Genomic DNA, 17,236 nt, shown 5'->3' on the forward strand with positions numbered 1-17,236 from the left:
TCATTTTTATGTATAAGATATATCTTCTATAGCCTATAATCTTCGTGCAAGTGCAAGCAATAAGTTGACAAAGTTTTATCGCAATCGGATGAACGGTATAGCAGCGCATAAAATACGAACAAACAAACAAACAAATATTGATTTTTATATTATAGATATACAATATTATGAGTGTTTAAGACGTATAGAATATACCAAATATTTTTTTATTCAACGAATTATTCACAAGATTTAAGAATGTAACATTCTTTTATTGAAAACACTTCTGAGAAAACTATATAACCAGCTATATAATACGTGTTCTATCTAATTGCGACAAAGTTAACAATAATAATGCTTTAGAAATAGCTTCAGAGAGTATATTACCACTAGTTAACTTTGTCGCAATTAGATAGAATAGCTTAGTAGGCAGATCATATGTAAAGGGTGCGAATCATGGCAAGCGCAGGCTCGAACTTGCTGGGAGTCATATATATTAATTCTTTATTACATTTTTTTTTTGATACTACCTACTATAGTGTAACACGTGTTTAATAAATGTGACGTCATCCAGTTTTCAACAGACACGAATTTAAATTGTGATAGGTACCTTGTGATGGACAGCTTATAAAAAGTACCGGCACGATAGTTTTATCTCCAAATTAGGTATCTCCATTGTTAAATATATACAATTAATAACATGTCAAGTCAAGGGAAAATAACATTATTTGACGCAATATTTATCTCCGATTCGTAACTAAATACTTAAGAGTCTTACGACCTACTATACTATTGATACCTCCATGTTTCTAAGTGTATGGAGGACCCCTTTAGGGTAAAGTACGAGCGAAGATATGGATGTCACATTCATGTTTCTTATAGTCCGCCAAGCCAACCGTCCGTTTATCGCCGCTCGATCACGTAGAATGCTCTGTACTTTATTTATTAACTAAAAAAAATGTACAAATTGCTAGATAGGGAAATAAAGGTTGGTCATGCGGGATTGGTATGATCGAGACTCAAAGGAAATAACTTTGGTTTTAAATCGTATTTGTATTAAGATACCTAATGTTGTTTCTTTTGGGCTCAATCCCTCCGAAATCGCTGTAACTTTCGACTACCTGGCAAAAAGGTGACTTGGACGACCCTTTAGGTAAAACCCAAGTAAAGTCCCAAGCGTTCTGCTGCAGGCGAGAATGACAGAGAGGGATGAGCGTCCAGGGGTAGAGCGAGAGGGACAGCGATAAGGCTGAAACGGGGACATAATCAGTCTGGCAGGCAGTTAGCCGGAGCCTCCGTTACGTGACGGACTTCGTGTACCGTTGATCCTTAAATTTTAATTGCCACAGCCTACGGCGCCCATCATTAACAAATTTAGGGCTGTTGCAAAATTACAACCTGTGTAAAACTTAATAATTGTGTCCTGTGTATTGATATTGTGTATCTGTGTGTATAGTGAGTAACCTTTTTTTTGTGAGCCTAAACTGTTAAAAATAAAACTTTGTGCTACGAACAACATGTGTTTCATTGTGAATATCCACCATAATCAACTGTCAAGACCTAACCTTACGCTGAACGTGCTCTACCAACCCAAAACCCAGCTTCGCTTGACCGCCCTGAACAATTTACATCACTGAGCTAGTCGAAGGGTGGAAGCTGGTCGTGTGACTCACACGTACCGACCGACGGCACGCTACCAGGGCGTCATTAACATCAGATCGACCGGAGAGTTGAGTGCGGAGGTCGGATCGGGCTGTGCGGCCCCGACTCCCCTCCCTACCCGGACTTCCGGGGTGTCACTATTATAATATAATATTAGGTTAGTTTTTACTAAGGCGCTAATTAGAGCTCGGAATGGACCGTAACGCACCGAAGCTCAGCTCCCGTTCGTAAATCCTTGAGAATATCTGTCTATCTGTGTTCTGGTGTATAAATTATTAAACCACTTGTTGGAGGCATGGTAAAAATTAATGGATATTTATAACACATCGCACCTATATTTTTTACAAACAATAATGAGGGTTTGTGCTATTTCTACAAAAAAATTGCCGATTTTAGTTTACACCTTATCGTGACCGAAAGATAAAATACCAGTTAGGCAATAATTGACATGCTATAAAAATTGGACTATAACTTACTAACTTTGTTGACTGAATTATATGCAATTGTAATTATATATGTTTCTAAGAGGTGGTGCATGCGGAAGTTTCGATACAGTATCATCTGTTATCGCTCAGCTTCTCTCACCCAATTCCTGCCTTCACGTCCACGTGGTTAAACTTGGTAACTTGACCAGCCCTGGAGATCGGGTAACCAACACCGGTGGATAGGGTAATCGGGGCAAATGAAGAAGGGAGAAATAGCACCCGATATTAGGGGATTGGGCGTGAGGCTAATGACCGCACCCCGTAAAAACCATTGTTACGAAACCTACCAGAAATACCCTAGGACTAGGACTGATTGATGAACGACTTGGCTTATAGAAAAAGATAACGAACCGTAAATTTTACAACTGGAATCTGGACCACTTAAACTGTTACTTGACACGTTACGTTGACTTGACGAGCTAGAAAAATATAAGGTAGACTTTACTGCCGTGCAAGAAGTGAGGTAGTTGGGAAGGAACGCTCGAAAGCCGTAACTACTGTATTACTACAGCTGTCATGAAGTCGCTATAGGATTTGTTTCCCGAATAGACCAAATGTCAATTTTACAGGAGACGAAAAACAAATTTCATTATCGAATATTTTAATATCAGTAGATGTATCAATCATTCTTTCTATAATGTATGATTGCAACATTATCTAAGAATAGATTCCAAGAATAATATACAGGTATAAATCATTAAATGCACAGAAAAAGCGTTTTATTTACAAGTACTCACTGTGGATATTCGGGAAATTTTTAGCGCTCTCTCAGAATAATGGATATTCGGGACAAAACATGGATGTTCGGGATTTAAGACCGTAGCGTATTGCTGCACGGCCCACAGATTACTGAGTGGTCAAAAAGTACGCGCCTCAAATGTTATATTTATTTTCACGATAATTGTTAATAATTACCTCTACTATTTAAATACTTAATGATCGTAATTACCCAAGTTCGTATGTAATAATAACATGCGGCAATCGCTTTTTCGATTTTTTTTCGGATTAAGTAATAAAATAGTTTTTAAGTAATTAACTATTTTTTTATTGAACGAATAATTTACAAGATTTAAGAATGTACCATTCTAATAATTGAACATACTTACATAATTTTTTTAAATCACTTCTGAGAAAATATATTATAAGGTATCTACTACTTCAATTACTAACCGACGTCACGGTCATTTCTCCAATATTTTATGATGGTACTTACTCGTACTTGCTAACAATTTTATATTAATATTTTTTCCAAAAAAAATAAATCTTTTATATATATCTGTATATTATTATATCTATATATTTCTATAATTGACAATTAAACTTATTACAAACCACCAAATAAATATTATATATTTACTATTGTAAGGAATAACAACACAAAATTATAGCATGTATAAATTAATTACCATTGGCTGCTAATATTAGGTAGGTACCAATATCCTTAGTATTATATTATCCACCAAATAAATAGTTACTAACATACATATTAAATTAAATTAACTATCAGCGCATTCAAAAATAAATAATAGCATCACCTTTATTTTCATAGAAATACCTAGATTCAAAGTAAAATAAAGACAAACAATGTTTGATTAATAATAATTTGAAATAATAATTTTTTTTTACGTCATAGTAGTTGCCGGGTCATACTGTAGAATTCATATAACCGTTGGGATTTTGTGTCATTTATCAAAACAAAATGCAGTTATTTAGGTTAAAATACTCACTTCCACAACTCTACTGTAAGTTTAGGGCGAAATGGTTATGTATCAACTATGAATGATCTCTTCAAATTTGATGAATTCACTATTAAAACAATAGTAACGTTAAAAACAATATCAATAAGACGAAATTTGAAAGAAGTCTCCGGACGCCGAAAAATATGAAAGTGGGTGTGATTGTTTTAGAGCTAGACAGCGTGAATGTGGGAGCGAGATGCACGGCGTGAGCGCGGTTTGATTGGCTAAAGTCATATTCGGGAAATAAACACTCAGCCAGAGATATATTTCGACCGAAATTAACTTGGATATTCAGGTACGAATAGTTGGACATTCGGGAGAACACCACGGAGTAATTGTAACTTAACATGGCGTATTCGGGTTTTTTAAAAAAATATCTCTGTTCCTAGATAAAAATATATTGTTTTTATAAATGATTTCGGTAGAGTGCGATAAAAGAAATTGAACTGCATTAAAATGTCAATTTCGACAAAAATGGATATTCGGGAAACAAATCCTATAGCGACGATGAGGAGACCACGTATTTGGTACGGGTTTTTATTGTATCAAAGAAATATAAACAACTTGTTATAGGATTTTCGGTAATTGAGCTGCGTATGTTCGCAATTCAAATAAAGGGAAGGATCGGACGAGAACCGGTCCTTTCAATATGGTATGGTCGTTGGCGGATGCTTTCAGTTTCAGAGCATTCTAATGATAAACATTTTCATTTTTTTTATAAATATAATGGAAAATATTTTGAAGAATGCAAAAAGGAAAGCCAACGGCACGCGGTGTTCCCAAGCGGCCACCCATCCAAGTACTATCCGCGCCCAATGTTGCTTAACTTCGGTGATCGGACGAGAACCGGTGCTTTCAACATGGTATGGTCGTTGGCGGATGCTTTCATTTTCAGAGCATTCTAATGAAAAACATTTTCATTTTTTTTATAAATATAATGGAAAATATTTTGAAGAATGCAAAAAAGAAAGCCAACGGCACGCGGTGTTCCCAAGCGGCCACCCATCCAAGTACTATCCGCGCCCAATGTTGCTTAACTTCGGTGATCGGACGAGAACCGGTGCTTTCAACATGGTATGGTCGTTGGCGGATGCTTTCATTTTCAGAGCATTCTAAAGAAAAACATTTTCATTTTTTTTATAAATATAATGGAAAATATTTTGAAAAATGCAAAAAGGAAAGCCAACGGCACGCGGTGTTCCCAAGCGGTCACCCATCCAAGTACTATCCGCGCCCAATGTTGCTTAACTTCGGTGATCGGACGAGAACCGGTGCTTTCAACATGGTATGGTCGTTGGCGGATGCTTTCATTTTCAGAGCATTCTAATGAAAAAATTTTCATTTTTTTTATAAATATAATGGAAAATATTTTGAAGAATGCAAAAAACAAAGCCAACGGCACGCGGTGTTCCCAAGCGGTCACCCATCCAAGTACTATCCGCGCCCAATGTTGCTTAACTTCGGTGATCGGACGAGAACCGGTGCTTTCAACATGGTATGGTCGTTGGCGGATGCTTTCATTTTCAGAGCATTCTAATGAAAAACATTTTCATTTTTTTTATAAATATAATGGAAAATATTTTGAAGAATGCAAAAAAGAAAGCCAACGGCACGCGGTGTTCCCAAGCGGTCACCCATCCAAGTACTATCCGCGCCCAATGTTGCTTAACTTCGGTGATCGGACGAGAACCGGTGCTTTCAACATGGTATGGTCGTTGGCGGATGCTTTCATTTTCAGAGCATTCTAAAGAAAAACATTTTCATTTTTTTTATAAATATAATGGAAAATATTTTGAAAAATGCAAAAAGGAAAGCCAACGGCACGCGGTGTTCCCAAGCGGCCACCCATCCAAGTACTATCCGCGCCCAATGTTGCTTAACTTCGGTGATCGGACGAGAACCGGTGCTTTCAACATGGTATGGTCGTTGGCGGATGCTTTCATTTTCAGAGCATTCTAATGAAAAAATTTTCATTTTTTTTATAAATATAATGGAAAATATTTTGAAGAATGCAAAAAACAAAGCCAACGGCACGCGGTGTTCCCAAGCGGTCACCCATCCAAGTACTATCCGCGCCCAATGTTGCTTAACTTCGGTGATCGGACGAGAACCGGTGCTTTCAACATGGTATGGTCGTTGGCGGATGCTTTCATTTTCAGAGCATTCTAATGAAAAACATTTTCATTTTTTTTATAAATATAATGGAAAATATTTTGAAGAATGCAAAAAAGAAAGCCAACGGCACGCGGTGTTCCCAAGCGGTCACCCATCCAAGTACTATCCGCGCCCAATGTTGCTTAACTTCGGTGATCGGACGAGAACCGGTGCTTTCAACATGGTATGGTCGTTGGCGGATGCTTTCATTTTCAGAGCATTCTAAAGAAAAACATTTTCATTTTTTTTATAAATATAATGGAAAATATTTTGAAAAATGCAAAAAGGAAAGCCAACGGCACGCGGTGTTCCCAAGCGGCCACCCATCCAAGTACTATCCGCGCCCAATGTTGCTTAACTTCGGTGATCGGACGAGAACCGGTGCTTTCAACATGGTATGGTCGTTGGCGGATGCTTTCATTTTCAGAGCATTCTAATGAAAAACATTTTCATTTTTTTTATAAATATAATGGAAAATATTTTGAAGAATGCAAAAAAGAAAGCCAACGGCACGCGGTGTTCCCAAGCGGTCACCCATCCAAGTACTATCCGCGCCCAATGTTGCTTAACTTCGGTGATCGGACGAGAACCGGTGCTTTCAACATGGTATGGTCGTTGGCGGATGCTTTCATTTTCAGAGCATTCTAATGAAAAACATTTTCATTTTTTTTATAAATATAATGGAAAATATTTTGAAGAATGCAAAAAGGAAAGCCAACGGCACGCGGTGTTCCCAAGCGGTCACCCTTCCAAGTACTATCCGCGCCCAATGTTGCTTAACTTCGGTGATCGGACGAGATCCGGTGATTTCAACATGGTATGGTCGTTGGCGAGTACTTTCATTTTCAGAGCATTCTAAAGAAAAACATTTTTATTTTTTTTATAAATATACTGGAAAATATTTTGAAAAATGCAAAAAGGAAAGCCAACGGCACGCGGTGTTCCCAAGCGGTCACCCATCCAAGTACTATCCGCGCCCAATGTTGCTTAACTTCGGTGATCGGACGAGAACCGGTGCTTTCAACATGGTATGGTCGTTGGCGGATGCTTTCATTTTCAGAGCATTCTAAAGAAAAACATTTTCATTTTTTTTATAAATATAATGGAAAATATTTTGAAAAATGCAAAAAGGAAAGCCAACGGCACGCGGTGTTCCCAAGCGGTCACCCATCCAAGTACTATCCTCGCCCAATGTTGCTTAACTTCGGTGATCGGACGAGAACCGGTGCTTTCAACATGGTATGGTCGTTGGCGGATGCTTTCATTTTCAGAGCATTCTAAAGAAAAACATTTTCATTTTTTTTATAAATATAATGGAAAATATTTTGAAAAATGCAAAAAGGAAAGCCAACGGCACGCGGTGTTCCCAAGAGGCCACCCATCCAAGTACTATCCGCGCCCAATGTTGCTTAACTTCGGTGATCGGACGAGAACCGGTGCTTTCAACATGGTATGGTCGTTGGCGGATGCTTTCATTTTCAGAGCATTCTAAAGAAAAACATTTTCATTTTTTTTATAAATATAATGGAAAATATTTTGAAAAATGCAAAAAGGAAAGCCAACGGCACGCGGTGTTCCCAAGCGGCCACCCATCCAAGTACTATCCGCGCCCAATGTTGCTTAACTTCGGTGATCGGACGAGAACCGGTGCTTTCAACATGGTATGGTCGTTGGCGGATGCTTTCATTTTCAGAGCATTCTAAAGAAAAACATTTTCATTTTTTTTATAAATATAATGGAAAATATTTTGAAAAATGCAAAAAGGAAAGCCAACGGCACGCGGTGTTCCCAAGCGGCCACCCATCCAAGTACTATCCGCGCCCAATGTTGCTTAACTTCGGTGATCGGACGAGAACCGGTGATTTCAACATGGTATGGTCGTTGGCGAATACTTTCATTTTCAGAGCATTCTAATGAAAAACATTTTCATTTTTTTTATAAATATAATGGAAAATATTTTGAAGAATGCAAAAAAGAAAGCCAACGGCACGCGGTGTTCCCAAGCGGTCACCCATCCAAGTACTATCCGCGCCCAATGTTGCTTAACTTCGGTGATCGGACGAGAACCGGTGCTTTCAACGTGGTATGGTCGTTGGCGGATGCTTTCAGTTTCAGAGCATTCTAATGAAAAACATTTTCATTTTTTTTTTTATAAATATAATGGAAAATATTTTGAAGAATGCAAAAAGGAAAGCCAACGGCACGCGGTGTTCCCAAGCGGTCACCCATCCAAGTACTATCCGCGCCCAATGTTGCTTAACTTCGGTGATCGGACGAGAACCGGTGCTTTCAACATGGTATGGTCGTTGGCGGATGCCTTTATTTTCTGAGCATTCTAAAGAAAAACATTTTCATTTTTTCAAATAATAGAAGTTATTTTAAGATTTTTTCTCGATTGTTAAAATTCATAATTCATTCATTTGAATTATCACAAATTTACATATCGCGGTTTTTATTTGTTTTTTTTCTTAATCCGTACTGTACTCATACTGATAATTAATTGTGAAAAATTAATTTATTAAATTGTATATTAATAAAGTTAGGAAGAATTCCATATTGCCATAGACCAATTCTTTGTAGCCAATTTTAATTAATTATTACTCATGCCCTAATTTAAAGCAATGTCCACAATTATTATCAATATTGAAAGCCCGATGTCTTTACATGAGAAATTTTAAGGCCTATTATGATGCAGATACAACTAGGGAATCCAATCCCGAGCCAAAATTCTGATCCCGGGATTTCGGGATTATTATTTGACAATCTCGGGACTGGTCCCGGGATTGGCATTTTTTTCCATTGTTAATATAAAAATTTTATATTTAAAAATAACATTGATAAAATCGATTAAAAATAAATCTAGTATAATTTATACTATTTAAGATATTTATTGTTAATATTGTATATCTACGTTCAATCTTGGAAATACATAATATGTTTAATGGAGTAAATAATATTGTTATATAAATAATAATGTGAATTTACCATGAGATTGGTGTTTCTGATAGTAAAGACTTAATGAATGGATTAGCGAGATTTAAAATAGTAAAGCAAATAATCATGGCGTACTTATGGCTTTTCCGCTTCATAAATCTAATTAGTCAGCCAAATATGAAACTGCCGTAAAACGTATGGGATCATGGTGGAATTACTTTGTTAAAAATGCGAAGCATTGTTTTTACCAATCTTTTTCATTTTTATTAATTTATGTGAAAAAATAAAATGAATCGGCAACTTACACATGGGTATAAATCAAACTTCTTTCAAACTCAGTGTATTTCTTATGTAGTTATTTGTTATTAAAAGTATTTTTTTCTGTTGTATTTTCGTTTTTATTTTATTTTCCATAAAAATTGATAAAAAAAATCAATTCCGAAAATTTCGGGATTATTTTTATCAATCCCGGGATTCATAGGCATCATCGAAAATAGCTCGGGATCCCGGGATTGGAATCCTTAGATACAACTATATCCCATATTTCTCTGCAACCCAAAAATATACCTTCTTACAGTCTCATCCAGAATGTAACCTAATTTCCTTATTTTGGTAATGCCTTGTCTACCATAATTATCTTATTAGTTTTTTTAGTATTATATTCCTAACATAGGACGTTATTTATTTCGCAACATGTAACTATACCCTACGGGCCTACGCCTACATGAATACCATATCATTAGTTTAGTTACCTTGTATCAAGTTTGTTTTTATATATTTCGGCAACGTGTTTTAACAGAAATGATGAAAATGAAAACCTTCACTATATATGTTTGTCGACTATTAATTCACTTACAAGATTACCCGAGCATTTATTCTACGTCAATGTAGTCTAAGATTATCGCGATCTATTGTTTATTTTATTTGACGTGTAAATAATAACGCAAAGTCGTCATTCGTCAATGAAGCTGCCTGGAGGAACGTATTGTTTGTATTGTGCTATCTGAGTACAAATCTCGTTTCTGACAAACACGCTTATACGTAATGACATAATCATTCATCTGAAAGAGAATATTATTATCTATTCTTTACACTGATGTATTTACTTGTTTTGTTTGTTTTTACTCAATTTCGTTGGAAGGTTATTAAAAAACTATTTGACTAAAAAAAATTGCCAGAAACGATTCGCCCTCATGACTTCGAACGAATTCGGTGATTATCGCGGGAGAGAGCATGTAGAATGTATTCAATACAATTATTATATAATGTCAGAGCGTTGGAGCGGAGCTCGGAGCAGGAGCACGGAACACCGGAGCAATGGGATTTTACCCGGAGCAGGAGTGGAGCCGGAGCACCAAAAATTAATAGTGCTCCGCAGCTCCGGATGTTTTTTTTATTACTTATTAAATTATCGTCCTAAAGTCCAATGAAAATCGTATATTTTGACACTTTGCAACACTGGAATTATTTGAAATATGGCAACACTGCCGAGTGATAAATAACCCCACTTTTTTATAGAAGAGGTAAATAATGAGAGACGATGTGCTGTTGGAAATTTTGTTTAATATAATTATTAATAAAAATGGCGATTATTTTAAAACTACTTATTTTTTAACATTTATTTTGTATAAATATAATACTTTTAAAACTTTTACCCGGAGTGGAGCAGACCCTGGAGCGGAGCCGGAGCAAGTATTAGGTCTCGGAGCGGAGCAACTCAAAAAAGGGTCTGCTCCAACGCTCTGCATAATATTCATTTACTAACCATTTACTAACAATAATACAAGATAACGTCGCGCGAGTGAATAAATAACCGAACCATGTATTTAAAACGTGTACGAGTTAGTCGGGCCCGGGTCCATGAGTGCTTCAGGAGTCCAGGACTCTGCTTACCAAACCTTAAAGGTTAGGGCCCGGAGTTTCTCAGTCTACTCTATCTATACGAATTCAACATGCAAATTTAATAAACAGTCCATTACATTATAGCCATATATTTATAAATTATTGCTTAAGGGGGGACATGCTCGTCGAAGGTCAAAATTGAGTTTTTATTGTATTTTCAAACCATGATCCTGGACACTACTTAAACGTTGTAGATGATCTATTTATATAATTTTAAAGCCTTATTATCCTTTATAGTTATTTTAAACATTTGATGACTGCATGAAGTATTTTTGTTACATAAAATAGTATTCTTTTAAACCTCTCGCTCTAATGTTTTAGAATATAGTCATATTTCGGTACATAACTGTGCAGTGGTGTTAAGATTTTTTACATTTATTAATTTTTAAACGCATTTATAAAACCATTAGCATAATTTATTACGAGATAATTTTTGTAAAATATTCACGATAAAAAATTATATTGATAATCTCTGTGATCTTAAATTTGACAAGAATTAGGCATTTTATTATTCAAAAAATCGGCAAGATCAACACATTTGAAGATGATTCTAAAGATATTTATTATAAGCTATGTCTTTGACCATTCAAGTGTGATAAACATCTTATGAATTATGATTGCTTTATAATAATTATTGACCTAAGAATAAGGTAGTGTTTTTTTGAAATACGCCATTTCTTTTGTCATTCCCCAGTGGTTAAGCTACAACATACGGCCGTAGCCATAAATTGACAAACTATAATTGAAGTAGGGAGTAAAATGATATTGACGCGCGTGTTTGAACATGTACCGTTTAAAAAAAAATAAAAAAAAATTCGGTTAGGTACATGTTCAAACACGCGCGTTAACATAATTTTACTCCCTAATTTAATTATAGTTTGTCATTTTATGGCTACGGCCGTATATTGTAGCTTAACCACTAGGGAATGACAAAAGAAATGGCGTATTTCAAAAAAACACTACCTTATTCTTAGGTCAATAATTATTATAAAGCGATCATTATTCATAAGATGTTTATCACACTTGAATGGTCAAAGACATAGCTTATAATAAGTATCTTTAGAATTATCTTCAAATGTGTTAATCTTGCCGATTTTTTGAATAATAAAATGCCTAATTCTTGTCAAATTTGGGATCACAGAGATTATCAAAATAATTTTTTATCGTGAATATTTTACAAAAATTATCTCGTAATAAATTATACTAATGGTTTTATAAATGCGTTTAAAAATTAATAAATGTAAAAAATCTTAACACCACTGCACAGTTATGTACCGAAATATGACTATATTCTGAAACATTAGAGCGAGAGGTTTAAAAGAATACTATTTTATGTAACAAAAATACTTCATGCAGTCATCAAATGTTTAAAATAACTATAAAGGATAATAAGGCTTCAAAATTATATAAATAGATTATCTACAACGTTTAAGGAGTGTCCAGGATCATGGTTTGAAAATACAATAAAAACTCAATTTTGACCTTCGACGAGCATGTCCCCCCTTAAAAAAAGATAATAGTGGATTCTAGGTTGTCCTTGTCAAAAATGAATTCAATTTAAAAGAGCAGAAACAAGACTAATTCGTACAGTAAAATCAATTGTTTTTCCCGTTTGTATCGTATAATATCTAAATCAAGGGGTAGTTTTCAAATTTTGATTTGAAAAATGAAAATGTAATTGTTTCATTCTTCCTTCCTGAAGAGTATCTATTTATAATGTCTGGACCATGATCCTCAAGCACGAGGTCTTGGCATAGAAGAAGAAAAATCTGTAATTAATTTATTCATTACGTTGGCCTAAAATATTACTTTAGATGAATTTTTGTTTTCGAAAATACAAAATACTATTTTAATGTAAAAATAATTACCAGTCATCAAAATCAAAAAGGTTCTTTCTACAGGGCTCGTTTTAATCTATCAAAGAATTATTTTAATGGTGAAAATTTTGTTATTATTCAAAAGCACTCTGTCTAATACTAATGGGAATTTAAAGAGGTTTTTGTTTTTTTTTTACAGTTTCAATTTCAACAAAATATACAAAGACTTAATGTGTAATGGAAAATCTGCAAAACGTAAATAAATATTATTAGTATTTCATAGAACGTTTTGAATTTATTCTCTCACAACCCTTATTTTGAGTTGTGAGATAAATAATAATAAAATATTATAAAATAAGTTTTAGCTTAATATATTATGATGACGGGGTTGTTCATATATTATGACGTCACGCCCTAAGGGAGTCTAATATTTAAATATGGTTTCCTTTCTGACGGGGAGGATACGAGGTTGTAGAAAATGCGACGACACACAATCATTTTTTTCTGAGAATAATAGATTCCATATTAACATTATACTGAAAACGATAATTTTCAAAGAATTTGTTTTTTTAACGGATGGGAAAATAAAAAAATAAAACGTTATTTAAACAGAGTGGTAAAAGTTTCAAAAGTACCGAAATTCGTGTAACTTTATAGACGATCCGCAATAGAAGCGTTAAACTCAAAATCAAGTAACCTCAGTCGGTAGTATTAACTCAAATACTCATTCAAGTTATTATTTTTTGTAGGAACTCATTACTGATGACTGAGTCCCGGATATTTTGGTTGTCAAAGAACCTTCTCCGTGGTTTGGCTCCATCTCTTTCGGTAAGTATTCAGCGGCACGCGTGGCCTTTGTCAATGGAAACCAAATGGAAAACCTGAGGAATTCTTGATTTGGTCCGTGTATCTAGAGTAGTGCTACTCAACCTTTTTTGTTTGAAGAAACCGTTAGAATTTTTCTAGCACTCGAGGAACCCCTACCTGGCCGACACATTAAGGTCAAGATAGTAAAATTATAAAATATACACGTAATGCAGTAGATAGTGAGGAAAAGTGCCGAAAATGTTAAAAAAATAAAAAAAATATTAGTTTTATAAGAATATTAGTAATGGATACAACACATCGTCTTTCATTATCTGCCTCTTCTGTCAAAAAGTGAGGTTATTTATCACTCGATAGTGTTCGCGTATTTCAAATAACTCCAGTGTTCCAAAGTGTCAAATATAATATTTTCATTTAATAATTAAAAAAAACATCCGGAGCAGCAGAGCACTACAAATTTTCGGTGCTCCGGGTAAAACGCCATTGCTCCACTGCTACGTGCTCCTGCTCCGAGCTCAGATTCAACACTCTGATATTATGCACTGTCCAACCAGAAGATTTAGGCAACAGCCGGAAGTCGCTGTCGTCGACTAAATGGGAGGAGCTTATTAGTTCACAGTTTTAACACGTGGACAATTCGTCGCTAACCGGACGTCGCTATAATCGAAGTGCGATTAAAAATGGGAGGAGCTTGTTAGTTCACAGTTTTAACAAGTAGCCAAGAAGATCTTGTCGTACAGTACCTATAACATTTAATTTTAGAGCTTTTGTCACTTATTTTGTTTTACTATTTTGTTATTTTACCACGTTTTTATTAGCTCGTATTCTTGTGTGTCCAGTACAAATTTTTTCTTGTTTGTCCAAGATTTGTATTGGGCGATTGTATATTTTTAACTAACTTCCCGACTAGCTAGACATTTGAAACTTTTAGAATATATCAGAACACGACGACAATGCATTCTTTTATACGCATACTTTTAGCCATTTTTAAGCAGAATTGAATTCATTTTCATTTAATTCTGTTTTGTATGGAAAGTTATTATTGTTGGTTGCTAAGGGGGTCCTAGAAACTAAATTATTAATATATACGTGCGTTACTATGGAAATCAATATGAAATGTCAAAATGACATTTCAGTATTCTATATTTATTCAGTATTTCTATAGACAACAATAAAAAGTTTTTGTTAATACATAGAATTGTCAAGTTTATATGATTCAATAGAAAATTTAAAAACGTGTGATTATTTAGTATTTCTCTATATAATTAATTATCAATGTAATATTATTTATATTATGTAACTGTTAGTGTGTAATAACAAAATCCTTGAATAAAGAGAAGCATTTATTAATTAATGAAAAGCTGAATAATGGCTTGAAAAGTGATCCCCAATTTAGCCATCCACCTACCTCTTCATGTTTGGCGATATCATTGTAATATGTACACTTTTCGCAAACATGAATAAGTAACGGCCGCCCATAAAACAACACAAAATATGGTAATAAATGCCAAGCCGGTGCAAAGTGTGATAGTAACTAATTGCGTATATTCTCGTAAAGGCCAACAGCTAGCAAACAGTCTGCGGGGAGATGAATCTACGTGACGTAACGTATCCGACATTCACTTACTATTCCGTTGGCAACGGATCGACGCCCTACGTCACGGTGACGTCATGGCGTCGGTGGCGCCGGTACGCGTCATAGCAACGCCCCCCGGGCAAAAATCTGACAAGTAACGATTCCTTCACAGGAGATGAATTGAAATGAGTTGTCCGTGGAATTCGATACAGGGTTGCTTATTAGGAAAATAAGGTTGTTTATTGAATAGATAAATATTATCTACCTACGTGATACGGGGTAATATTATTCTGAAAAGGGCATAGCATTCAAAGGTCGTAGAATTTTTATGTAAATTGATAATATAATTCGCACCATGTGTTATTTAGTATAAGTGTTCCAATTCCAATTCATAGTTCCTCAGTTCCAATATTACAAAAGAGAACGAGGAACTGGAAGAAATAATAGCCCAAATAACCGCTGCAAATAAATCGTACTTCTCATTGCTGCCCATATTCAAATCCAGAAATGTCCACAGAAAAACTAAGACCCGGCTCTATAAAATACTCATACACACAGTCGTTGCATACGGGTGTGAGTCATGGACCGCTTATACCAAGATTCAAAACTCTCCACCTTCATAAAACTCCAGTGGCTAGACTGGGCAGGCCATGTCCGGCGCATGCCTGAGTCACGGATACCGAAGAAGATCTTCGAAGGAAACGCAGGGGGGGAAAAGCCAGTGGAAAAGCCACGCACACGATGGGGTGATAACATTACAAAATATGCCAACCAGCTGCTAAACACCAGGAACTGGAAAAGACGTGCGGAGGATCGTTCCGGCTGGAGGACGGCGGTGGAGGAGGCCAGAGCTCGACTTGAGCTGTGGCGCCATCGAAGAAGAAGAATAAATTATTTAGTGTATTAACTCCAAAAGTATAGTTGTGAGATATTATCAACGTTTGAAGATACAAATCATTTATATCCGTAATATTGCGGTATGTTTAAGATCTTCGTATGAGCTTAATACTTTAAAATATCAAATCAAAATAATATACTAATGCACCAAAATATACATCACATTGATGCATTACCATAGCACCAAAAATATACATCACATTAGTGCATTACTATAGTATATCTTAATAACATAGTAAAGCAGTCAACTTGTTAAAATATTTTCAAAATACTTTAGTGAAGTAACTCAATTATAACACATTTCACATTTTGTTAGAGTTACTACGTTAAAGCAAAAAATTCTGAATATAACTGCATTATTAGCTAAAAAATGATAATTTTTGACTTAAGGTGATGCCTTTAATGAGACTTTTTTAAATAGGCACCTAGCGGAAAAATACGAAGCTTGCATTTGAGATTTTTTTTTGATAATTTACAATTTCAACTGTATTAATTACAAAATTTGTATCTGAAAACATTAAAAAGATTTTTTTTATTGTAAGTCAAAGATAAACCTAGAATTTAAATTTTTTTTTATAAAATATGAATTTTGTTTACATTCCCATCTTATTATAACCTATATTTTTATGGTCATATTTATGATTATAATTTAGTTTATTAAGTTTAAGATTTTTATTCGTAAAGATTTTTGACCAATTCATAGTTTTAATATTTTTTATATTAATTTTAAAAACATTGATTTTTATAAAAATATAAATGTGTATAACTTGAAATTCCTTTTATTTATATGAAATAGCTTTAATATTGTGACCATACCTAAATACGATTCGATATAAATAAAAAGGATTTCAAGTTACACACATTTATATTTTTTATAAAAATCGATGTTTTTTAAATTAAAATAAAAAATATTAAAACTATGAATTAGTCAAATCTTTACGAAGAAAAATTTAAAAAATTAAAACTTAATAAAGTAAATTTTAATAGTAAATACGACCATAAAAATATATGCTATAATAAGATGGGGATGTAAACAAAATTTACATTTTATAATATTTTTCTTAAATTGTAGGTTTATCTTTAACTTAAAATAAAAAAAAATCTTTTTAATGTTTTCAGATACATATTTATTAATTAATACAGTTGAAATTGTACATTATCAAAAAAATGTCTCAAATTACAAGCTTAGTATTTTTCCGCTAGGTGCCTCTTTAAAGAGGGCTCAGTAAAGACTTCACCTTAATACACTAAAGTGACTAAAGTACT

General features: G+C 34.5%; 18 non-coding genes across 18 annotated transcripts; all 18 read right to left on the reverse strand.

The window, feature by feature from the left end:
• Positions 1-4,623: 4,623 nt before the first annotated feature.
• On the reverse strand, positions 4,624-4,742 carry LOC147077631 (5S ribosomal RNA). The gene has a single exon (XR_015069263.1). It is a non-coding gene; the product is annotated as a 5S ribosomal RNA (ribosomal RNA).
• A 92-nt stretch (positions 4,743-4,834) lies between these two features.
• On the reverse strand, positions 4,835-4,953 carry LOC147077632 (5S ribosomal RNA). The gene has a single exon (XR_015069264.1). It is a non-coding gene; the product is annotated as a 5S ribosomal RNA (ribosomal RNA).
• A 92-nt stretch (positions 4,954-5,045) lies between these two features.
• On the reverse strand, positions 5,046-5,164 carry LOC147077633 (5S ribosomal RNA). Its single transcript, XR_015069280.1, has one exon. It is a non-coding gene; the product is annotated as a 5S ribosomal RNA (ribosomal RNA).
• A 91-nt stretch (positions 5,165-5,255) lies between these two features.
• Positions 5,256-5,374, reverse strand: LOC147077634 (5S ribosomal RNA). Its single transcript, XR_015069281.1, has one exon. It is a non-coding gene; the product is annotated as a 5S ribosomal RNA (ribosomal RNA).
• Positions 5,375-5,466: 92 nt separating this feature from the next.
• LOC147077635 (5S ribosomal RNA) lies at positions 5,467-5,585 on the reverse strand. The gene has a single exon (XR_015069256.1). It is a non-coding gene; the product is annotated as a 5S ribosomal RNA (ribosomal RNA).
• Positions 5,586-5,677: 92 nt separating this feature from the next.
• On the reverse strand, positions 5,678-5,796 carry LOC147077636 (5S ribosomal RNA). The gene has a single exon (XR_015069265.1). It is a non-coding gene; the product is annotated as a 5S ribosomal RNA (ribosomal RNA).
• Positions 5,797-5,887: 91 nt separating this feature from the next.
• Positions 5,888-6,006, reverse strand: LOC147077637 (5S ribosomal RNA). The gene has a single exon (XR_015069257.1). It is a non-coding gene; the product is annotated as a 5S ribosomal RNA (ribosomal RNA).
• A 92-nt stretch (positions 6,007-6,098) lies between these two features.
• On the reverse strand, positions 6,099-6,217 carry LOC147077638 (5S ribosomal RNA). Its single transcript, XR_015069258.1, has one exon. It is a non-coding gene; the product is annotated as a 5S ribosomal RNA (ribosomal RNA).
• A 92-nt stretch (positions 6,218-6,309) lies between these two features.
• Positions 6,310-6,428, reverse strand: LOC147077639 (5S ribosomal RNA). The gene has a single exon (XR_015069267.1). It is a non-coding gene; the product is annotated as a 5S ribosomal RNA (ribosomal RNA).
• A 92-nt stretch (positions 6,429-6,520) lies between these two features.
• LOC147077640 (5S ribosomal RNA) lies at positions 6,521-6,639 on the reverse strand. Its single transcript, XR_015069259.1, has one exon. It is a non-coding gene; the product is annotated as a 5S ribosomal RNA (ribosomal RNA).
• Positions 6,640-6,731: 92 nt separating this feature from the next.
• On the reverse strand, positions 6,732-6,850 carry LOC147077641 (5S ribosomal RNA). Its single transcript, XR_015069271.1, has one exon. It is a non-coding gene; the product is annotated as a 5S ribosomal RNA (ribosomal RNA).
• A 92-nt stretch (positions 6,851-6,942) lies between these two features.
• Positions 6,943-7,061, reverse strand: LOC147077642 (5S ribosomal RNA). The gene has a single exon (XR_015069260.1). It is a non-coding gene; the product is annotated as a 5S ribosomal RNA (ribosomal RNA).
• A 92-nt stretch (positions 7,062-7,153) lies between these two features.
• Positions 7,154-7,272, reverse strand: LOC147077643 (5S ribosomal RNA). Its single transcript, XR_015069266.1, has one exon. It is a non-coding gene; the product is annotated as a 5S ribosomal RNA (ribosomal RNA).
• A 92-nt stretch (positions 7,273-7,364) lies between these two features.
• Positions 7,365-7,483, reverse strand: LOC147077644 (5S ribosomal RNA). The gene has a single exon (XR_015069262.1). It is a non-coding gene; the product is annotated as a 5S ribosomal RNA (ribosomal RNA).
• A 92-nt stretch (positions 7,484-7,575) lies between these two features.
• LOC147077645 (5S ribosomal RNA) lies at positions 7,576-7,694 on the reverse strand. The gene has a single exon (XR_015069268.1). It is a non-coding gene; the product is annotated as a 5S ribosomal RNA (ribosomal RNA).
• A 92-nt stretch (positions 7,695-7,786) lies between these two features.
• LOC147077646 (5S ribosomal RNA) lies at positions 7,787-7,905 on the reverse strand. The gene has a single exon (XR_015069270.1). It is a non-coding gene; the product is annotated as a 5S ribosomal RNA (ribosomal RNA).
• Positions 7,906-7,997: 92 nt separating this feature from the next.
• On the reverse strand, positions 7,998-8,116 carry LOC147077647 (5S ribosomal RNA). Its single transcript, XR_015069269.1, has one exon. It is a non-coding gene; the product is annotated as a 5S ribosomal RNA (ribosomal RNA).
• A 95-nt stretch (positions 8,117-8,211) lies between these two features.
• Positions 8,212-8,330, reverse strand: LOC147077648 (5S ribosomal RNA). Its single transcript, XR_015069261.1, has one exon. It is a non-coding gene; the product is annotated as a 5S ribosomal RNA (ribosomal RNA).
• Between the last annotated feature and the right edge of the window lie 8,906 nt (positions 8,331-17,236).

The sequence above is a fragment of the Rhyacophila brunnea genome, unplaced genomic scaffold, assembly GCF_057557595.1.
Source record: "Rhyacophila brunnea isolate RB1 unplaced genomic scaffold, BYU_Rbru_1.0 scaffold_12, whole genome shotgun sequence".
Taxonomy (NCBI): Eukaryota; Metazoa; Arthropoda; class Insecta; order Trichoptera; family Rhyacophilidae; genus Rhyacophila; species Rhyacophila brunnea.